The sequence below is a fragment of the Triticum dicoccoides genome, chromosome 2B, assembly GCF_002162155.2.
Source record: "Triticum dicoccoides isolate Atlit2015 ecotype Zavitan chromosome 2B, WEW_v2.0, whole genome shotgun sequence".
Classification (NCBI taxonomy): domain Eukaryota; kingdom Viridiplantae; phylum Streptophyta; class Magnoliopsida; order Poales; family Poaceae; genus Triticum; species Triticum dicoccoides.
The window spans coordinates 816,559,488-816,574,082 of NC_041383.1; the positions used below are offsets into that span (position 1 = coordinate 816,559,488).

Genomic DNA, 14,595 nt, shown 5'->3' on the forward strand with positions numbered 1-14,595 from the left:
ACCATGTCAAGGGCATGCAACATAAGCATATTCCCCAAACACACAAATACATATTAGACTTGTTCAAAGATTCCCCAATGTAGAATTTCATCCTCTTGCTGCCTCTGCTGGGTGAGGGACTTAGCCATGGTCAGACACACGTGGATAGGGGCAACGACGTGGCCGCATGCGTCCACTTGTTGGCATGCTGGCTTACAGCATACCCAGTGGCGCCGTCACCTTGTGCCCCGTTCACCCCCGGTCCACCCACCTCTATGACCATTTCTGAAAAGATAACCTTTTGGCCACAAATGACAGAAAACACTTAGTTTATGCAAGAATAAGTTGATTGCGATGCCAACTAGCATTATTACATACCTGGGCTTCGGAATTCTCCGGGATTGATCTTCTGCATCCGATGTTATGTGGATTTCATCATGGTCTAGCACCAGAACATCGGAGAATGTGGCAACGGCAGATGGTGTTGAAGAAGGTGGTGGAGATGGTGTTGAAGGTGGAGATGATGTTGCATGTTGAAGAACATTTGAAGTGGAAGTAAGCGGGGGTGATTGATCTTGCTCATCATTAGTAACCTTTTCAATAAAAATTTCAGTCTTCTTAACTTCATCTATGATATCTACTATACTTGGCCGTTTGTGCCTATCCGTCTTCAAGCAACTCAGTGCAATCTCAGTGCATATTCTCACTTGCCGGCATTGTGCTTCTAGTAGCTTGGGAGAACTCCATGTTTCTTTCAATCTTTTTCTCCAATTTTCTTGTACCTGTGTAATCAAAGTGTAAAACTAGAATCACAACATACAAATGTAGAGCATATCGTAGTATGGTTCACAGTAAACATGATCCTTTTGTCCAATCGTAGAGATAGCTTCCTTACTTGATCAAGAAACTCTTGGTACTGCATATCAGCATATCTGGTGCGACCATTAGGCCCTGCAATTATCTTGATCATTACTGCACCCAAGCTGAATATGTCAAACTTCTTTGAGACCGTGCCTTCATTTATGTATTCCGGTGGCATGTATCCACTGCATATGGCAACATAAATATTACAGATATACTATTCATTAGAAGTTAGTTCATTTGCAAGAGGCATTTACTTACATAGTTCCTGCACGGGAACTTTGCGTCACCCTGCATGTTTGTTCTTCACCGAAAAGTTTGGACAAACCAAAATCTGCCAGTTTTGGGACCATGTTTTCATCTAGGAGTATGTTGTCTGGTTTTAGGTCCAAATGGTAAAATGGTTCTTCCAATCCTTCATGGAGGTAGTTTAAGCCTTCACAAGCCCCTTTTATAATTTTATAACGAGTTTGCCATTCAAGTCCAGTACATTCATCTGCAAATTTGTTATAAAAGGGGTTGTCAGTGGAATCTAGATATAGATGATATTTTACTTCACTTCCTTAATAGGTATGTATGTAGAAAACTTGAAGTGCAGTGGCCTCATACCAGACAGACGGTCTTGAAGGCTTCTCCCACGCATATACTCGAAGCAAAGTATCTTATGTGTTTTCTCAACAAAAACAACTCCTTGTTCAATGTTCGCATGTCCACGCTGTGTATCGTAGCAGTAGCCAACTAACCGTACAATGTTTGGATGCTTTAGCATCATAAGGTTCTGAAACTCACGTATGAACTGTTCATCATCAAGTTTTTGTATGTTATCATAGAGCAGCTTCACAGCCATCTCTTGTCCTTCGCTACACACACCCTACTCAAATGCATTAATTATCAGCCACAACATCATATGTCAGCTAGAAAATGCAATTAAATATGAAGCTCTGTTTGTAAAGTGTCACACATTTTAAATACAAACTCAACGTCCTGAAGCTTACCCTATAAACTTTTCCATATGCACCTTGACCAAGTAGCCGCCCCTGGGAGAAATTATTTGTGAATTTTTGTAATAATCTCATCGGTAGATTTATTGGCTCCATGGCTTCCCCAGTGGTAGTGTCTCTGCTGGTACAAAGTAAACGCTTGATTTGTCTTTCACATTCAGAATCACTACAGCTCGGTCCCTGCATGTGTGGCTAAAAACAATCAGTGCACGCCATATATTGCAGATGATAGCTAGCTAGAGAAAGAACTATATAGTATTACTAATGAATCAACGGAATGTAGACGGTTGAGTTGCTACATCACTTGCTGCATGGGTAGTCAGTTCAAAATCATCATCTACCAGCATTTTATTACCTTAAATGAAGAGGAACAATCAGCATACTCAGGCATCGAGGATAGTCCGTCCATGAATTGCTTGGCGAAATAATCAATGATATCTGGAAACATCTGCTCTGCCATGGCTCTGCTGTTTTCAAAGAAGCTGGGCATGCTAGAAAAGTCCCAGTACCACGCTGTTCTGCTCTTGCTAGCGGTTATCTTGGGGTACCGCAGGCACTTCTCCAATATTCTCTGATAAGCAACGTGACCCATTCCTAACCGAGAGGCTTCCCCCGATAAAAGGGTGGCTCCATCCGGGGTGTTGAGCCAGGAGAGCATGCCGTCAACCTGAGCATTTCATAATGTAATGTAAAATCTATATATAATACCAAGTAGACAGTATGAAAACATATTTCATGATGGTTATACTTACATTTTTTGGGTATTGTAGATATTGATATTTTTCTTTATTGACTTGATCAAATTTTAGAAAAAATGACTTAAGCTACCCCTTACATTTTAGGGAGCAAGTCATCACATAGTGCATCAGTGTAGTTAGTTCAAAATTATTATTTTCTGGAATGCAAGTACTTAACAAGCCACTACTTGGTAAATCATTAACTAAGGTCCAGAGAATGGAGACTGATGATCAATAGTGTTGTGGCCATGCTCGTAGGTACATTATTTTTTGATTTTGCTAAGTCTCCTGCAACTTTTTTCAGAAAAGAAAGTGCAGTTGGGTAAAAAAAAAGAAGAGCAAAGTGCACTTTTCACTATACTACAGTATCACTCTTCGGAATCGATTGAGGCTTTAGAAATAAACAGTCATCTGAGATTTAGATGGACCCATTTTATTAATCCTGATAAACAAACAAATGCTTCTGATGCTCTACCAGCTTTATATTCTTTCTTTGATGGGAAAACAGTAGGAAATTTCTTCCTAGTGCGTATAATTTTAATATATCTTTCTAGTAAAATTAGTAAGAATACTAGGTGCCGACCAGCTTTATTACCTGAGGTGGAGCCCCTCTGGTTCCATCTCTGACAGCTGTGAGAAGCCGATCGACAGAGTTCGATATTAGATTGACAAAGTCATCTCTGACTAGAATGTTAGATGGTGTGCCCCCTGTTTTTGAGGCCACTGCAAATGTCCTTGCAAGCTCCGGGATCATAGACTCGACCATTATGAGACGATCCTCTGATTCAACCTGAGCAGAAAATGTAGCATAAGGAACTAAGGCGTCACGTTAGGGGGATATATGAGCGATGCAAGTTGCAAGAAAACACACGTTGTCGCATCTCTTTATGGTGAGGTCTGGATGGTTGGGGTGACCGTGGCTCGCCTGCCTCAGCTCTGTCTCTGCTTTCTGCACCTCCACGGGGCTGCATCCCTTGCAGTCGAGGTGGTAGATGGCATTCTTGAGCAGGGGCATGTTCCCCCGCAGGCCAACGTCCACCCTCACCCTGACACCACGAACCTCCAGGTCCTGCATTCCGGGAAGCGCTCCCTCTCCGCATATCAGCTCTATGTTCGTTTCGAGGTACTCTAGCACCTTGAACTCATTCTTGCTGGCGGTGTACGATATCCGGACCCGGTACTTTGCCTCCTCGGTATGAAGGGAGAGGAAGCTGAGCCACGGCATCTGCCCGAGTATCTGCAGGTGTTGTGCCTCCACGGTCTCCACCTGCAGCAGTAGCTTGGACAGTTTCGGGACACAACAGTGGTTGATCCACCCCATCGGCCTGGGTAGCACGACTCCGAACAGCAGCAGTTGGCGGAGCTCCCGGAAGGGCATGATGTGTTCCCACGCCCAGGCCGAGGCCGAGACCCAGCTGTGCAGGTGGGCTTCCTCTGCCTCGTAGTAGATCCGCAGGACCTCGAGCTTGTTCAGATGTCCCAGGGATTCCACCAGCACCCGCTGCATGCGCTCTTCCACCTCTTCCAAGTGGATTACTAGCACCCGCAGCCTCGTCAGCTTTCGGAGATCGGCGGCCAAGTCTGGGGACTTGTCCGCTGAGTCCAGCCACAGCTCTTCCAAGGACGTCAGCTTCCCTACCCGGCCCTTCATCCTCGTGCCCTTTCCACACGCAGGCACCTCAGCTTCGTTAGCTCTTCGAGAAATGGTGGCAGCTCCCTGATGCCGGTTGCCATGACATCGAGCGTCTGTAGGAGCTTGAGGCATCCTATCTTCTCCGGGAGCTCGGGCACATGTGTGCCCACAAGTCCAATGTACTCCAGCTCAGCCAACTCTCCAAGGTCCTCCAGTTTGCAGTCTCCGACAGATAAATCACAGTCCTCCAGGTCTACTACGCGCAGCCGTGCAAACTTGGAGAGTGGGGGAATGCTAGCACCGGTACATTTGCTGGCGCAAAACGACAGCACATCCCCTACTTCCAAGCTAGTCTTCTGATTTTGACCGATAATTGTTTCGTGGATGGCTAATCTATGAATGGGTATGGTTTGAGATGTGCTCTCCTGCTTCATGCCTAGCACAGTGCAGAAATTCTCCTCCTCACTGCTTGACAGGTCACGGATGAGGTCATGCATCAAACTGTGGACGCGACAACCACCTTGGCCGCCGTAAGGAGGGTCCACCACCCACTGGATCATGCACCTATCTATTAGCTCGTCGAAATAGGTCTCCCCAAGCTCATATAACTCTTTCCTTGATTCATTTCTATGAGGAATAAGGCCTTCTGCTACCCACCTCCATATCAGCATATTCTTCGCGATCCAGTGGCCTTCTGGGAACAGGCTTAGGTACAAAAAACATCTCTGGATATTATAGGGTAGAGCATAATAACTATAAGATATCACCTTCCTTATGTGCTTGAAAACCAAGCGCTCATCAAAACCAGTAAAATCGTACACCCTATGCCATCCCATGCTTCCACTATTACGAAAGAAGCTACCTATCATAGTTATAGCTATTGGCACACCACCACATTTGCGCAAAATTTCATGCGACAATGTATCAAATTTAGTATCATGCCTTTTTACTTCAGCTTTAGCATGGAGTAACTTTTTGGAGTCGTCAATGCAAAGTGGTTTTATCAAGTAAACTCCACCAACTTCTTCAGCAACTTTCAGGTTACGAGTCGTGGTGATGATTTTACTTCCAGTACTACCCACACAAGCATGTTTAACAAATGCCCATGTTTCCTTTTCCCATATATCATCAAGGAGAAATAAACACCTACACACATCAGAAGGCAAAAGGCTTGAATCAATGAACACAGAAAACCTGATTGATTAAATTCCAAATTCAGGGGAGAAGGCAGGAATGAGAGGAATATGAAGATGCATGATTTGCCAGTACCTCCATTTATTGTAAAATGTTTATATCATGATGTTGGAGTGTTGGTAAGTTGTTAGTTAGCATGGTGTTATAAGTGTCATCAAAAGTTTTAAGGTACAATTTGCAATGAGTCTATTGTGTCTTTCATATATATACGGCAAACTCATATAGACTAAATCTTAGTAATTAATACTACAGAAGATCAACTGCCCACATGAACGAGTACATGGCAACCACAATGGATATATAAATGCTAAAAGTTCAGATAAATAATAAATCCACCTAGTGATTGATGGATGTGTAATCCCTGCGATGAATTCATTTTTAATTCAATATTTTCTTTATAAAAAATAGTGAATTATAATTCACTTTTTGTATGTGGGAAACACATATGTGCAGTTATGAAATCAAATGTTTGTATATATTTATTTTATACATGCAGACTTATTTTTCTATTAGTAGTTAGTACATGTAGATCATATATGTAGACTATTTATCTTTCTAGTACTTCCTCCGTTCCTAAATGTAAGTCTTTTTAGAGATTCCATTATGAACTACATACAGAGCAAAATGAGTGAATCTACACTCTAAAATATGTTTATATACATCCGTATGTAGTTTGTAGTGCAATCTCTACAAAGACTTATATTTAGGAACGGAGGGAGTATGTTACACTTTACTGAGACGATAGATGGCAGTCATCAACTCACATGACCACTAGCAAGCATAGACCTATGTGAATAACCTTGCGTACCTCTTATCCACCAGGAAATTCTGCAGCTGGCTGACTAGCTGGTCTTCGTCTGGTGCATCATCATGAACCTCTATGTGAAGTTCACCGAAGATGTACCTCAGAACCCTCTTCCTGTCAGCTATCAGACCGATGGGGACAAAAGCCTTACAGTTGAAACCCCTTTTGACCTTGTCGTAGACTGCTTGAGCAATGGTGGTCTTGCCCATCCCCCCCATCCCGACAATGGAGACATGATCGGTCTTGGACAGCTTCTCAGTTAGATAGTCAACTGCCCCATCTATGCCAATAGGGTTAGATTCTCTGTCGTACATGGCAAGGAAAAAGATACGAGGGTCCACTTTCCACGTGGAAGTACTTTCCAGGTAACTCTTGCAAGGATACGAGCCATGCCAGTGAATCACCTTGTTAACCTTGAATAGTGTCTCCCTGTACCTAGCTATCTCTTTTTTGCTCATGGTAACAATGGTGCCCTTGGTCGACTCCATGCGCACCACGAAGGAGTGGAGGCATGTCTCGATGGCAAGTGACAGCTCCCTAACTTCGTTGGCCTGGAGCTTCACATGCTGGTCAAGCTGCTGGTCCGGTTGCAAGCCGGAGACATCCCCAAGGAAAGCATGCATCCCCATCAGCAAGCCCTCGAGGTTCCTCAGCTCGCTCTTCATGGTCTTGTCTAGGCGCCACTCGTACCTGAGCAGCCTCCCAAGAGAGGGTACCATGGTGGCAAGCACTGATGCACCGACCTCCCACTCCATGCTCGTGTGGTGGACTTACTGGACTCTCATCCTCTCTTCTCTTGCTAGCTAAATGAGAAGCTCTTGCTAGGAGGGGAACGGTTGCTTGGCCATGGACTGCTGGTGGAGCTAGAAATAGGGTTCTAGCTAGGCATATATAAATGTTTTGTTGGCCAGGTCTCTGAATTCATGTTGCCTGGTGTGTGGAGTCCAGTTAATTAATTGTTGCACCTGCTCCTAATGTTAGTTCGAAGATAAGCTAGCCCTCGTCCTTCCACGCAGTTCCTTTCAAGCATCTTATACTCACGCCATGTATGCACCTATATTAGTATTGGAAAAAAAAGGTGAATTTTGTATACACACATATTGTGCCCATATCTTAAATCTGTGTTGGTCATCCAGTCCCTGGCATCGTAACCACTCTATTTCCCTTTAGAACATCTCCATCATTGTTCACATTATCGTTGGTAAAATATGCTTTGTATAGACTAAATGATGATGTAAGAAAAGAATGATTCATGACTAATGTACACTTAAAGTTATGGTCATGATGCCTTGTACTCTGCCGGTTAATCCTTGACTTCGTATTGTCTTACTTTGTCATAAAGAGAAATTTTGTAACATGTGGTTAGACTTGCATCTCTCACCACCAATCAATGACCAAGTATAGAAAGTTTATATTTACGTGCTTTTCATGAGGGGTGTCTATGTAATTAAAGATGCCACTCATAGTGGTCCCGATCTCACGGCTGGCTGGAACCGCGTTGAGCTTCTCCATGAAGACAAATGCCGCCGCCGGTACTCCAGCAGCGATCCTCTATCCCCTCACCGGAGCCCTCATGGCGCCGCCTACCATCCACGTGAAGAATCGACGATGGATCTGGGTGGGATCCAGATCCGCGGCCGCCACCCTGCCCACCATCGCCAGCATCACCAGCCATGGGATCTGCATACATAACATGGCCAGAAATAACAGAAAACAAACAAAAAGAAGGCGTACCAAGACTTGGTATGCTATGCTATATGATGTCTTCCTATTCCATATATAAGCCAACTCCAATTAACAAATTGATCTGATAAAATAAACTCTATGTATAAGATGAGATGGTAGTTGGCACCTATTGGTATTCGTATCTTATTGCTAGGCTGTTAGCTGATATTTGGGATAGTGTCAAAATAAAATTTACTTTCATGAGATGTGTAGATCAGGGACTGCTCAATAAAATGGTTTGGTTTTTCTCACTATTGCTAACTCCCTTCAAGTTAATGAAGAGGAAGACAGGCACTTGGATGGGGCTGAACAAGGCTTGTTTAATTATCTGATCAGCCATCCTTAGCTAGCTAGCTAGCTTCCTAACCTAAGGGGATTAATTAATTAACTGCTTCCATGTGGACTTAATTAGTTTATTAAGTGCTAGTCGTATTACATAGTAGTATAGTATGATCAGTAGCACTAGTACTAATCGATAGATTGAGATGTGCGCTGGCAAGATCGATTGGTTAGATGGCACAGTGCATATTTTAACCCTAATATTTGTTTCGATGTGATCTTAGTTGAACTCTTCATCATTACTACTTGACTGAATCTACAGCTGTTGTCGATCGATTAGAATCAGAGGGCACGTCATTCCGGTGACTAGTATACTGAGAGCGAGCGAAGAGATGTGCTGCTTAATTAGTCTGTCAGAGAGACAGAGAGACAGAGAGGGAGGGAGGGAGAGAGAGAGAGAGAGCACTGTACTATATTACTGTAATTACTTCTGATTATTTGTTCTCTTGGACGATTTATTTGCAGCAAAATGGATGCCTTTGTGGAAAGGGAGCACACAAGAATAGGTGCAGAAGACCGTGCTCTGTATCCAGCTACAGGTCGCCATAACCCAAGTTGTGTAGCTTAAATGTGCTCTGAATGGTTGCTGATGCTTATTTGATCTCTGATTGCGACCCAAGTTTTTGGCACGTGTTGACACCAGATTTTCGCACGGTCAATAATTTATTTAAGATGGCCTCAAATGGAGAAGTGATCTTCATGAAAGAGTTTCGTATTATTGATATAAACATCTTTGAAGTTTGGGTCATCGCCGTCCGATTTCATCTCGAAGGCCGAAACTATGCTCAAAGTACTAAGATCTTATATTCAGAGTACAGTTTGGCCGATTAAGCCCCCAAGAAGACCTCAAATGGAAAAATGATCTACACCGATTGTCTTCGTCTCGTCGAAACGATCGATTTTGATGTAAAATCGTCCAAATCCGAGTTCGTATGTAAAAGTTAGAGCAATTGAAGTGCAGCCCTATCACGAGGCGAAATATGGCGCGCCCCACCAGACGCCATGTCTGATTGGTAGCGCGAGTAAAGAGATATTTTGCGCGAGCTATTTGACCCTCAAGATGACCTCTGATCAAAAAACGTTCAACATGAAAGTTGTTCCTATCGTCGAAACGGTCAAGATTGCTTTTGGTCTCGTTTCCATCCGAGATAGTTTACCACCACAAAAAAGACCCGCAAGGTGCAGCCAGTTTAAACCGAACAGTTTTGGAAAGTTTGGACAAGACCAATCCGAATTTGACTAGGGTTTTGGACGTGAATCAAAGCCTTTTCCTTGCACGGGAAGTCCAGCCGCCTCTTATATACCTAAGGGGTGACGGCCGATTGAATAACAACACACAATCGAACAATCAATCTATTTTTTACCCTAGTTTTACATCCCTCCCTTGTTCTTTCTCTCTCGTTCTTTGTTCGTTCTTCGTGTTGAAGGGCAGCGATCCTCGAGGCTCTAGGGGCGGGCGAACCGACCTAGGGCAGCCCATAGCCGCCGCGCGTCCAGACGGGGTCCCTCCCGGGCGCGTGGGGTTTCGGGTGCTCAAAAGCGCCCGCCGAATTGCTTGCGTACCGCGCTTCCGGATGGGTCTCCTTCGCCGCGAGCTGCGGTGCATCACCCTCGGCGTCGGAGGTACACGGTGACGTGTTCGTGTGCGAACACACTTTTTGGCGACTCCGCTGGGGAACGAAAGATCAAGAATCATCACCAACCATGTCTAATCTCCCCAAGCCCTCAGAAGTTGACACCGATAACATCATTAAGCCCGGTCTTGATGAGCTATCGGATGAACATCGCCAAGCCTACGAAGCGCACAAGAAGCAGCGTGAAGAGGCTTTTGAGGCGCTCAAGAAGAAGCGCGAGGAGGAGGATTTGGAAGCGTTTCTTTCAAGTTTCAAGAAGGACCGTCAAGGCAACATCACTCCGGTTGGAAACGTCAATTTTCCTCCCCTCATCGACGAACAAGATGTAATCACTGTGAGTAAAGTTTTTTCTCCGGAGCAAGTGGCTGTGATTGAAAGTCTTGTTAGTAAGGGTAATGTGATGGCATACAATTCTTTTGTGGCTAGTGCTAATGCTCAGAAAAATATGCCTCTGTCATCTAGTGATACTTTTGGTGTATCTGAAAACGCTAGTCCAACTTTACCTATTTCATCGGCACCTCCTATACAACAACAATATAGTATGCCATTGAATTTTTACCCTAGTCAAACCAACCAGCTTCTGACTACACCTACATACCGTAATCCTATTATGAGTGTGCCCAATTCGGCGTCAACGCCGAATCACTTTGTCACACCACCCATAGACGCAAGCATGTTTGGTCTTCCGCCGAATTATGGTTCGGTGCCCATCCCACAAGTTGCACCAATAGCTAGTACTCAGGTTGCTCCTATGTCATTGCCATAAACATCTTCATCTACATCGGATCCAATTTTAGCTAAATTAAGGGAGGATTTGCATAAGATGTTTCTAGAAACTTTCGGAAACGAGCCGAAAGTAAAGAGTCGTGTGTATCAAAAGCCTTATCCTGAACACTTCGATGCAATTTCTTACCCTCAAGGTTATAAGGTTCCTGATTTTGTTAAATTTAGTGGTGAGGGTACGAAAACAACTTGGGAGCATGTGAGTCAGTATCTAGCACAGTTGGGTGAAGCAGGTTCCATAGAAGAGTTGAAAGTACATTTATTTCCCTTATCTTTAACTGGCACCGCATTTTCATGGTTTGCTGCTTTACCACATGGCTCAATTCTCTTATGGTCACAATTAGAGCAAAAGTTTCATGATCACTTTTATAGCGGGGATAATGAGCTAAAGTTGTCACATCTTACATCGGTTAGGCAAAAACATGATGAATCGGTCACCGATTATGTCAAGAGATTTAGAGACATAAAAAACCGATGTTATAGCTTAGTGATAACTGAGAGAGACTTGGCAGATCTTGTTCTTAATGGTTTGAAAACTCACATTAAAGAGAGGCTAGAAAGTTATGAATTTTTGAACATTACTCAAGTCTTACAAAAAGCTTTGGCTCAAGAGAGTCGAAGTAAAGAGATTCATAGGTCTACAACCGATCGTCCTAGAATGCATATGGTTGAACACAATGATGATAATTCGGATGATGAGGTTGATGTTTATACTACTGAGTTTGTTTGGTCCTCAAAGGCCAAACCCTATACATGCAATGCTTTTAAGCCGATTCGCAAGAATCGTGATGAGGAGATGAGATTTACATTTGATATATCTAAGTGTGATAAGATATTTGATGCTCTCTTGCAGGATAAGATGATTAGAATATCACACACCATACCGCCGTTTGATGAGCTGAAACGGCGTGCTTATTGCAAATACCATAATTCATTTTCTCATGCTACTAACGATTGCAATGTTTTTCGACGACAGATACAGTCGACCATTAATGATGGACGATTGAATTTTGCTGAGATGCAAATTGATAAACAGCCCTTTCCGATGAACACCATGGACTTGGAGGGAAAGAAAATGTTAATTCGGCCTAGCATAGCCGAATCTGCTAATAAAGATAATGTTGTTATTGGTGAACCCAGGAAAGGCAAGGAGGGCGACAAAGTCTTGGGAAGAGAGGTTGTGCTTGATAAGCAACCCGATGGCAAGGAAGTATTGAAGATCACCATAAAAAATCCCGTACCCGGGGGGCAACCACAAGTACAAGAAGATACTCATGTTAAATTTATCAAGCCCAAGAATTCAGAAGTTGGCAAGTGGAGAAAGAGTGAAGCTAAGCGCAAGCGAATCAAGCCAACTTTTGATATGCTGCTATCCAAATATGCAAGTCAAGCGGCCGGTGCTAGCTCTAATCGGCCATCACATTCGAAGCGTTCAAGAACGCTTCCGGAGCAAGAGTTTCGACGCTATGCAAGGCCATATGGGTCATGGGCACCGACACCATGGATGTCACAACCCTCCTATGCACCATATTACATGAGAGACTTCAATGGAGGATGGGGGCAGCCCCCAATGGCTCCTTATGCTTTCCATATGGGGTGGACAACACCTAGAAGGCCTGCTCGTGAGAGGCTTTATTATCCCACCCAAGGACGTTTGAGTTATGGTGCTAATCGGCCAACAGAAAATTCTCCAAGTAAGGCCAATAAAAAAGTGTGGCGTGTTAAGTCACCTAATGCGGAATTTTCAGAATGCGACAAGCAAAAGAAGATCAAAAGGCCGGTTGTTGGTAATCTGGCTACTTCTAATGGTGATATTATTATTGTTCAGCAGGGTTCCATGGTTGATGATCATGAGGCGAGCACAAGCATGGCCAAACCAAGGGATCCCAAATATACTCAACCTAAGTGGTGTCCTCCCGGTTTAACTAAGACCATGAAAAGGAGGTTACAACGCATGAGGAACCACGAGAAGGTAGAACACAAAGAGGAGAGGCAAAGGGATGAATTGTTTAGTGAAATTCGTCCCATGGCACTCACAAAACAAGTGTGGAGGCCTAAACAAAAACAAAACACAGATGCTTCTACATTAGCTGCAGCAACACCTTCACCACCAAAAGAGGATGATGCGACCCCTATTACATCGTCCACACTACCTGAAACATCCCCTTCAATTGAGGAATCTTTAAGCCCAATATACACATTGGGAGATGAAGACGAGATGGTGTATTATGAATCTACGCCGGTTCGGGAAGGTATGGATATTAATATGGTATATTACTTACCTGCCGAGTTTCGTGCTATAGGTGAAGAAGGGGAGGTAGCCCAGCTGAATTTTGGTCCTAAGAATGCTATTTTCGAGAAGCCAAGAGAACCGGTGAAACACTTGAAGCCATTGTACCTCAAAGGTCATATTAACGGATCACCGGTTGCTAGGATGCTCGTTGATGGTGGTGCTGTGGTAAATCTTATGCCCTACTCGGTCTTCAAAAAGTTAGGGTTAGATGATGATGCATTGATGAGGACCAATATGGTACTTAATGGATTCGAGGGTAGAGAAAAGACAGAGGCCAAAGGTGTGATGTGCATGGAACTCACTGTGGGAAGCAAAACTTTGGCCACCACATTCTTCATTGCCGAGGTGCAAGGTAACTATAATGTTATATTAGGCCGCGATTGGGTTCATGCTAACCAATGTGTGCCATCTACCATGCATCAATTCTTAATACAATGGGTCGATGATGAGGTAGAAGTCATTCACGCGGATAATTCGGCTTGTGTTGCTTTGGCCGATGCATCGGTGGATTGGAATCATCCTGATGTTACTTGCTTAATAGGGCGTGACCTCTCGGAGTTTGATTTCCTTAGTGCTATAAGGAACGGGTTCATTCCCATCTCTTTAAAGCCGATTGGTGGTAATCGGTTACAAGGTATGATGTGAACAAGAAATTAAAATCAATGGCCGATATAGAATTATCGCCCTTAGCATAAACATGTCCGATACATAATTATCATCCTGAGAAAAATAAATGGCCGATGGAGTGTTGAAATCGTCCTAGAACAAATACATTGCAAATTATTTTTCGGCACGCAAGTTTTGCCGAAAAACAGGGGGGCATATGTTGACACCAAATTTTGGCACGGTCAATAACTTATTTAAGATGGCCTCAAATGAAGAAGTGATCTTCATGAAAGAGTTCCGTATTATTGATATAAACATCTTTGAAGTTTGGGTCATCGCCGTCCGATTTCATCTCGAAGGCCGAAACTATGCTCAAAGTACTAAGATCTTATATTCAGGGTACAGTTTGGCCGATTAAGCCCCCAAGAAGACCTCAAATGGAAAAATGATCTACACCGATTGTCTTCGTCTCGTCGAAACGATCGATTTTGGTATAAAAGTCGTCCAAGTCCGAGTTCGTATGCAAAAGTTAGAGCAATCGGAGTGCAGTCCTGTCACGAGGCGAAATATGGCGCGCCCCACCAGACGCCATGTCTGATTGGTAGCGCGAGTCAAGAGATATTTTGCGCGAGCTATTTGACCCTCAAGATGACCTCTGATCAAAAAACGTTCAACATGAAAGTTGTTCGTATCGTCGAACCGGTCAAGATTGCTTTTGGGCTCGTTTCCATCCGAGATAGTTTACCACCACAAAAAAGACCCGTAAGGTGCAGCCAGTTTAAACCGAACAGTTTTAAAAAGTTCGGACAAGACCAATCCGAATTTGACTAGGGTTTTGGACGTGAATCCAAGCCTTTTCCTTGCACGGGAAGTCCAGCCGTCTCTTATATACCTAAGGGGTGACGACCGATTGAATAACAACACACAATCGAACAATCAATCTATTTTTTACCCTAGTTTTACATCCCTCCCTTGTTCTTTCTCTCTCGTTCTTCGTTCGTTCTT

The 14,595-nt window shown here is 43.7% G+C and overlaps 1 pseudogene; it reads right to left on the bottom strand.

The window, feature by feature from the left end:
- Window positions 1–252: 252 nt before the first annotated feature.
- Window positions 253–7,834, bottom strand: LOC119361550 (annotated as a pseudogene).
- Between the last annotated feature and the right edge of the window lie 6,761 nt (window positions 7,835–14,595).